The sequence below is a fragment of the Tachypleus tridentatus genome, chromosome 8 (assembly GCF_004210375.1).
Source record: "Tachypleus tridentatus isolate NWPU-2018 chromosome 8, ASM421037v1, whole genome shotgun sequence".
In the NCBI taxonomy this organism is placed as follows: domain Eukaryota; kingdom Metazoa; phylum Arthropoda; class Merostomata; order Xiphosura; family Limulidae; genus Tachypleus; species Tachypleus tridentatus.
In genome coordinates, this window is record NC_134832.1 from 108,775,073 (window position 1) to 108,785,041 (window position 9,969).

General features: G+C 31.1%; 1 long non-coding RNA gene across 1 annotated transcript; it reads left to right on the forward strand.

The window, feature by feature from the left end:
• Window positions 1-3,960: 3,960 nt before the first annotated feature.
• Window positions 3,961-6,242, forward strand: LOC143224241 (uncharacterized). Its single transcript, XR_013013285.1, has 3 exons — window positions 3,961-4,037; window positions 4,921-5,043; window positions 6,104-6,242. It is a non-coding gene; the product is annotated as an uncharacterized LOC143224241 (long non-coding RNA).
• Window positions 6,243-9,969: the final 3,727 nt, after the last annotated feature.

Here is a 9,969-nt window from a genome sequence, read left to right on the forward strand (position 1 = left end):
AAAAATCAACAAGAAACAAATCATAATAGACCATTTTGTTTTCCATACGACTTTAAGATTTTTATTCCTGTATAGATTATGTTAATATCTATTTTTGATATTCACTAAATCTTTCTTTTTTTTTAAACTAGCCGAGTTATGAGCAATGTTTATTTTTAAAAATTAAAAATCAAACGAAAATTAAAGGAAGCAAGTACATGAAGGAAAGTACAGCATGAGAACATAAAAAATAAATTATCATGTTAAAAAGATTAACGATGCTAAAAACACTTGAGAATGAACAAATGAAACTCTGCTATTTATTTTTTTCTGAAAAGTGATTGCTAATGAATCTCAGCTCGTTCCATAGTATATCATATTTATGATCCTGATAACCAAGGGAAATACAATGGTAATCTTTTCTAAACAAACAATTTTTGAAGCACAAAAGCTAGGATCCTTTTGAAAAAAAAACATATTGATAATTTTTTATGCTTTTGAGGACAATTTTGCTTGGTAATATCATGTATGGATACTCTACACAGATCAAAATGAATTATTTGGCGCCATTATCTTAACGAGTTGTTCATTCGACGAATAAGTCAGTTGTTACCATTACGATGAAAAATATTCACTGGGATAACGTCAGATTGTCAAGAAAAATTAAATTAGACTCATTGTTTCAAACAATAAAAGCCATCATAAAAATAATTATTTTAATTTATAATATATGCTAAAGCTATTAAAGACTTGTAATAAAGTTCATCAAAATCAACAGCAGATTTTCATAACTTATATAAATAGTACTCTCTGCTGTACGTCCATGTAACTATTTTATAGGGTGTCAATGGATTTTTACCGACATTGGTACGGAGGTATGAGGGTCATTGCGGAGATACGTACAAATTCGTGATTTCACACTAGTTTACCTCATGGTTTAACACTCTCTTCATAGATTTAGCCTGCCTTAATAGCCTAACCAGATGTAATTTGCTAACCTTTGCTTATTAAATTCTGATGTAAGCAGAGGCTCTAGCAAAGTTGAAATCAAAAGCAAGATGCAACCATATCTTAGCTGGATGAGCAAATTGTACAACAACTTATGAGTGGTCGTCAATCTTTCTAAAGCCACAGCTATGCTCAGTATACTTAACAATGGATATGCTGACGAGAACAAACTATCATAATCATCTTCGCGAACTGATAACTCGATTGAAGAAACATTGCAGTAACTGGAGGTAGCTTTTGACAGACAATTGAATTTCGCCAGTCACACTGAGATTACCAATGTTGGCAAAAGCATCATTGCATTGAAAGTTGCGGGAGGAAATGTAGATTAAGAACATCATCTGCTTATGTTCTACAAAGTTTTATCCACTCTATCTTGGATTATTAGTTACCACTGATAAACAATATGAGAGCTATGCAAGTGGATAATATTGTAAAAAATACAAACATACTGTTTAAAAATGGTTATTTGATGTGTTTCAGCCACCACATCAAAGTCTTATTACACTTCATATGTCTCAGCAACAACGCAGAACATCAACAATGCTTAGAAGCAAAGTTCTTTAATAAGACTTTGAATTCCATCATCGAGCCACTTTTCTTTCAAATGAGGCAATTTAGTTTCACAAAGACTTCACAAACTCCAATAAAATAAGGGATTGTTTAAAAGGTACCTCATGAAACATTCATGAATGGGTAGAAACTAATCAGTCACCTCTGAGATAATCCATCACCACTAGATTTCAGATGCCTTCATGTGGAATCAACATATAGCTCCACATGGTTCTGTGGAAATCAACTTAAAAACAAACAAAAGCACACGTAAAGATTAAGCAGAAAGTGAATTATAGAAAACCTGTCATCATCTATTTAAAGACTGTGGTAGACAATCACTTGCCATCATTGGCACAGATGACTCCTGTATGAAGATAACTGGAGAACTAATTAGCCATTCATTGACATGTGGAGCAATAACTATCTTCATAAGGCTGATCTAGCATTCGAGTTTTACATAAATAGTACAAGCATAAAACGAGATTTCATAATGCAACTTATTCCCTGAGTTTATGAAAGAAATAAACTACAAATAGGCAGTGCCACATATATAATTTTTGTAACTAACTAGCAGGCAATATTGGTCGGACCCCAGACGCATGGTAGAATAACACTATCACCTGGATGTGTGTGTCAGGCCATGTAGAATTAAAGTTAAATAAAAAACCTTAGAGGTTCGCAAAAGAAATTCCTTTGTCAAATCCTGTATAACTGTATCCGTTAGATATTAAACTACCAGAAAATTAAACTCCTTTCTATCAATGAGAAGAAAGTTGCAATCACCTAAGGTTTTCATCAACGTTCAGATAGAATGAAGTTCTTAGAAAACAAAGGAAAACAAAAATACGAGGAGTCAATAGCAAAATATACAGCCATATAAGATCACTGGTAACATCAGAAAAGGAACTCCTTTCTAACTCCTGCGAAGAAGCCCACCTCCAGATGAAGGCCAAGAACTGTAGATGCAACCTCTGAGACTACCATCTAATACTAAAGTCTGTTCAAATTAAATCATTTCAATATTTGGACTCGTTTGCAACCATAGTAACAACATTTCAGACTAGTTATAGCAGTCATTTGAAGGAAATTTGTTGCTACAACGCCATGATTAGTTAGCTCGTTTGTTTGTTGTAACACGAATCTACATCAGGTTATTTGCCGTGTAAACTGCGGAGAATCAAACCCTAGACTTTAGCGTTGTGAGTTCGTAAACTTACCGCTGATTCTTTGTGGAAAATCTAATTAACATTTTCACGTAAAATAAATTGGGCGATTGAAGTTAAGTGATGTGAGACATCAGATGAAAGTGAAATCTGTGTTAGTTGACTTTCTACGGGCCCATCAGAGAACTCAATATTAATTTCTTGGTCAGATAATTATGTCACGTTAGTCCTTTTGATAATCATGTGAAACACGTTTTGATAATAATTGAGATAGTTTTTACTATTCACATGCTTTTACGTGCTTTATTAGTTATAGTCCAGGAATATTGAATTTTGTATAATATGTCTAATTTTCTGCTAATGTGCATAGAATATTGATCCGTTAGATACTAATATTTAGAGTTTTTTTTAATTTTCTGACCCTGTACATGTTATATAATGTTTCAAGGTCAATAAGTTTGACAAGATAAATCATACTCCAACACACTGGGTAACTTTAACAAAGTTTGTATGTATACACATTTTATAAGCTCATTTTCACTGAAAATAAACAACAAAACTTTGTTTAATCCACTTTACATTAATATAAAGTCATAAATATGGTTGAATAACGTCCGGGTACCTGTGAAATAAATTATTTAAAACAAGGTTAAAGAAGGACGTTTTAGCTAGTTAAAAACTCATATAAATAATATGAAGAATATTTATATTTATTTATATAAAGAAAAATGACAAATTATAAATATATATATGTACATATACAACATAGAAAAATAAAGAAAGGTTTGAGTACCAAATAGTTGATTTTTGTTGCCAATTTATTTTTAAAGCTAATAAAACTGTTTTTGTTCTCAAATAGAAAAAAAAATCTAGTCTTAACAATTTACTTTTCCAGCTTACAAATTGTGAACATAAAACGTAAACATTCCAACCTAAAATGATTCTAGCCCTGGTATGTTGTGTATTATAACTCATTGGGAGTAATTATTAAAACTAAGGAAAAATTAAGTTAACAACTGTAACCTATAAGTTTTCATTATTACATGTTACATATTCTCTTGACATAAAGAAAATAGTCTGATGATTACGTTTTTCCAATGTTTTGGAATAGTTCTCCAATCACAAAATTCGATTTTGCACGTTATGCGTCAGGGTACACCTTATTGATGTGCAGGTTATTTTCGCGCATTGACGTTTTCCTAAATGTATTATCCAGGTGTTGTATAAAATAACAGTTGAACCTTATTCGGTTGGTACTCATTTGGCTTTCATACAGTTTCAGACTCTGCTAGATATTAGCGTCTAAGAAGTCTGTTTCATCTTTGTCTTCAGGTTAGTTAACTACCTTAGTTTTATCCATAAATTTACAATGGCCAGCAGACAAAGTTTCCATTATCGAAATTTATTTTCATATTCAATATCGTGAGTACTTATAAACAAATCATTATTTGAAGAACTTAATATCTTATTGAAACCTTAACATGAATTTATTACAAAATCAATAAAATAATTTGTTCAGTTTTCATGTAAACATAGAAAATCTAATACTCGGAATATTAGACGTTACAAAAAATCTATGAATGTTAAACCGTTTACCATTTAAAAAATTAATACGTTGAAATTAGTTTTTAGAAATAATTTTATTTTCAAATTTAGGTACAAACGTTTAAGAAAGCTGTGATGTAGAATAATCGGCCGTAGTTTGATGTAAAAATACATCATGTTAATTTAAAACATTATCCAAAAATTCTAACCTCAATAAAAATAAACTTCGAAGAGAGCGTACATTCAAATCAGATTTAATGATCAAATTATTAAACTATCGGTTAAATTAGCAAGTGGATTTCGTCAATTATTTTATTTTTTTTCTGTACTAAAGACTTTATTTAACCGAAATCTTTCTCTAAAATGTTTATGTAAAAAAAATCAGCTTTATTGTGTTTATCGTGTATTAAAAGTTGATCACGGTATATTACATGCATATTTACTATAGTTTTGTATTTTTAGGAATGCTTTTTTCATGTGATGTTTTACGACATTATCGGAATTAAACAAGCAAAAAGAGCTATATTTCCTAAACTGCACTATCAACTGATCTTTTACTTGTTTCGAAGAATTTTTTTAAAACAGTATTTTACAGGTGTGTCGTTTATTTTGGGTTGATAATTATGTACTTTTTTACTTAAGCGTTACATCTGTATTTAATAACCCACAGTGTAACATCACAAGGCAACTAAAATATGAAATTTAAAATCTGGTATATGCGTCTGATTCCATACCTCTTCTTAATAATGATGTCTGAAAATGCTGTGTCTAAATCTGTTGGAGTTTGTATAATGTAAGTATTTTATTAGATTCTTTCTTAAATACACACTCATAAGTAAGTACAGGGAATAGCTAAACCTTTTCTACTCAATATAGCCTAACTATAATAAGAATATTTAATCACAGTTTGAAAAATATAATTCAAAGTAAAAATTCCCAGTTATTAGTAACTCTTAATATAAAATGGACAATTAAGGAGGAAGCACGTATATTTGTAACAAAATAAACAGTTATTTTTTAAAGTGCTGTGACTGACAACTTTGATTGCCCCCACATCACTTATAGAAGTTTCATCTACATCCTACCCAATAACTTAATAAATATAATTAAAAAAAACAATAAATACAAGAATATAAAAAAATGAGGCTACAAATTTAATGCAGTGATGTAAGTTTCTTTTTTTAAATATGTGTGTAGAAACCAAATACTTCATACATCTGACCAGTATTACGTAATACTAACAAAATAGATATTAAAACATCACTGATAAAGGAGAAAATACTCTGATACTAATTAGTGCAAACGTGCTAACTTTGAAATATACAAAGTTTCATCAAATATAACAAATAAGGTATTCGAATGAAACTTTCATTTATACGTTTAAGAAACATTTAGATTCTTACATCTATTAAAATGTTAATCATCTGTACAAAACGTATTTCGAGCCTGCTATTTAATTAAAATATATGGTATTACTTAACAACACATGCAATATAAAGACTTTTGCCACACTTTAATTATCGCTTACAAATCTATAATAAATTACTTTTTAAATACGATTCAAAAACAAAATTTATACATACAATGTACAATAAAACATTAAAATATTCTTATCTTGTAATTATTGTTTTTATAGAGTCTTGTACTTAGAGACTGATATAATAAATATTTTTCTTTAATATACTTTTAAATACTTTATTTAAATAGCTATTTATTCTTTTAATCTAATATAAAACAATGATATCTATATTTAGTTAACGCACTACCTTTCCCGTAACCAGATCTATTTTAAATTTACTTAATTTATTTTTCAAAAGTCACTCTAAGGTTATTGTTTTATTATTATATCCTAGAAACTGCGGGCAGTGTAAAAACATGTACGGAGGGTATTTCATGGGCCAACTGTGTGCTGAAGAATGTGTCATTTCCCGCGGACTTCGGCTTCCAGACTGCAATGATCCTAATTCAATAGGACGTTATCTTCATCGGCTGTTCTAAACCTTGTTGGTCTTCTCATATTACTCCAAATATTTTTGTTTCGAAAAGTTCTGAGGCGTTTACTAGTCTAAAAAACATAAAAATATTAGTAAAGAAATTATAAATATTCTGCTTGTATTTTACTTATCACTGTATGAGATGAATTAAAGCTTGAAATTCTGCAAATCATTGAAGAGTAATTTTTCAAGTAAACACTTTTAATTATTTTGAAATAATGTCATTAGTGACAATGACAACAGTAGAAATATCATTTTAAAAAATGATATCAACTGTAATGAAAAAGTGGGAGATATAAAAGTACACTAAAGTTACACCAATAATAATAGCTGCATAATGATGACACTGATGAAAAAATACTTTAATAACAATTCAATATGTGATTTTTTATTAAACTTATGTAAAAATAATAAACGTAAAAGTTGTCTGTATTTTTTCCCTTTCGAGTTTTAAAGTGCCATATTCAGTAGAGTTTTTTACCTATTTTGTAATATTATTGGTTCAATTTTTAATGGTATCATGTTTTACATCCCGAAATAGAGAGTTAAGAGTTTTGTTTTTTAAATCATATTAATTTTAATAGCATTCACATTTTCTGTAATACGAATTAAAAGTCGTGGTTAGGTCCATTTACTGCAACTTGGATTTGTTCGCAAATTTGTTTGAAGTCTTTCACAGATTTTACAATAATGCCAGTTTTTTCTTCATATTAGAAGTACGTTAATACTTGTAGTAAAATCTCAAACATACGAAAAAAATAATTAAACAAAATTCTATAAGCACCTTACGCACACTGTTTATTAGTAAAGAAACCAACTGCAGAGTAACAAGCCACCAAAGCAATCTGACTATCTGACTGACTGTCTTCGTTAGGCAAATATAAATGTACATGACTGAATTACGTTACCTTGAGTCCGGCACGGCCAGGTGTTTAAGGCACTCGACTCTTAATCCGAGGGTCGCTGGTTTGAATCCCCGCAACACACCAATCATGCTCGCCCTTTCAGTCGTGGGTTATAATGTTACGGTCAATCCCTCTATTCGTTGGTGAAAGAATATCTCAAGAACTAGCAGTAAGTGGTGATGACTAGTGTCCTTTTCTCTAGTAAATTAGGGACGGCTAGCGCAGATAGCCCATGAGTAGCTTTGCGCCAAATTCATAACAAATAAACAAATGTTACCTTGTATAAAGACGTTTTTTTCTTAGTTTTATTTATAATCTTGCCAATAACAATAATCGTTTTTAAACAATACTAAGAAATTAACAATACATTAGTAATCATATTCTGTGATTACGAACACGCTCTGTGAGTTGCCAAGTAACAACCTTTTCTTACATCACATGCAGATGCCGATTGATTATGCGCACGCGCTGCATGAATCGCCTGCAGCTGTATCATTCAGAAAGAAAAATATGGGCTACCTAAGTTCTCTAAATATAGTTTTTAACTATGATGCAACATTTGAAAGCTAAGTTTTAGGTTCTATAATCTGACTCGAGGGTTCTGAGGTAAATAAAGCAATTCTATCATAGCAGTCGGTGCCTAAGACGTGAGGACGAACGTTACCACTGCTAAAATTTGATTGTTTGTTTGTTTTTGAATTTCGCACAAAGCTACTCGAGGGCTATCTGTGATAGCCGTTCCTAATTTAGCAGTGTAAGACTAGAGGGAAGGCAGCTAGTCATCACCACCCGCCGCCAACTCTTGGACTACTCTTTTACCAACGAATAGTGGGATTGACCATCACATTATAACGTCCCCACGGCTGAAAGAGCGAGCATGTTTAGCGCGACGGGGATGCGAACCCGCGACCCTCAGATTACGAGTCGCACGCCTTAACACGCTTGGCCATGCTGGGCCCTAAAATTTGATACGGCTCTGTTAAAATGCTCTGGACTGAAAGCAAGTACAATAAGTTGTATAATTTACCTATACTTTGTTTTCAAAGTCAGTATGACGTATTATATCTGAGGTTGTAATTGAAACAGTGAGGCTTTTAAAATATGTTTTTTCAAGGAAACAAAACGATGGAAAAGAAGAAAATCTTCTGCTGATAATCTTAAAATTTTCTAGAGGTACCGAGAAAATATATTATGTGAGTGATTTGGATAACTTTGTCCTTGAAGTTTCTAATGTGTAAAATGTTTATAAAAATGACAAGGTGGAGTATCGTCAACATAAAGCGTATGAACATTCGGATGGTGCATTTCATCACTCATAAAGGGCTTAGTAGGATTAATAGCCTGGATGTGTGCTGCTTTTTGTAGCATTTACATTCATGAAACATATCTCGATCTTGTGTATTAATACGTATAATTTTTATAAGATGTGTGTTCATAATTGAAAAACAAATTAACTAGAGAAGTTAGCAAGTCATTTCTGGATGGTTAACAGGATCAGATGGGTTGTTGAGTCTGTAAATTGAAGAATCGAAAAATGGAGAACCTTGAATAAAGCCATGCCAAATTATCAAATCTCTTATTTTTAAGATTATTTTAGAATTTTTGGTTTCTGACTCAACTGACCAAAAAATTGGAGTAAGGGGAAAGACTTGTATAAAATCTATAGAAAAGACAGTTGAGACTGAGAGGCTACCTTCACCTCATTATGTGTGGCTACATTTCACTTGTGTTTGTGTTACTTTACTTTCCTGTACTTTATGAATATGCTAGAATTATATTTAAAGAGTGAGTCCCTATAACACGAAATACCTTTCAGAAAATAGCATTTATACCCCATCAAAAGCATGACCTGTGAATCAATCTCCAATTAAAGCGTATACCATTAAAATATTCTTATGATGCAATGTCAGTTAGTCACCTACTGCGTGTTTGATATTGCTGTATAAACACAGTAGAATGCTTTGCTCGTGTTTCCTTTATAGTATCTATTTGGACTTCTTCTGATACTAATATCATATGAGCAGTGAATGTATGAAGCTGGTCAGGACCGGAGTGATGCTGAGAAGAGTGACTCAGATAACTAAATGAAAATACTGTAAATGTGTTTGTCTGCTAGGCATATTAAAAATGCTGATTTATATATATAATAATAATAATCTATTGATACATTTTTGTTGATTGTGTCACCACAAGAGCTGATGTATGTGTTATCAGATTCATTAATAAACACGTAGAAAAAAATTGTGTAGCCATTTCAGAATTACTTAGCACTGAGCATATATTTTAATAAAGCATATGAGGTTATCCATTTTGATAGTTTTTTTCAGCAATAACTAATTTTGGACAAATCTTGAATTAATCATAATATCGCTGATGCCTCTCACTGTCATCCGAGTTATTAAAAAACAGGTTGAAATAAGCCAAAGTTCAAAGCTTTGACCAGGAAATAGATCTTGAAACTGTGATAATGGCACAATAAGGAAAACCATGGTGTTTTTATATGACAACTATAACGTCGAACACCCATAAATAAATAAAAAAGATAGATAAATTTAAATTTCGAAATAAAAAGACGGTTCAGGTGTGCAATAATATAGAATACAGGAAGCTTATGCTCCGTAAAATAATGGGAGTTATTTACATAAACATTAAGACAGATTGCATTATGTTCACTTTAGTTTAATTTTGGCTAAACGTAAGGTAACTTACAATCTGATCCTTTAGTTGATTGAATATGTTTGATTAAAATTAGGTTAATCCGTTTAAAATGATAATTACAAATTCTAGAACATTATTTACAAATTGAGATTTATTTGTACT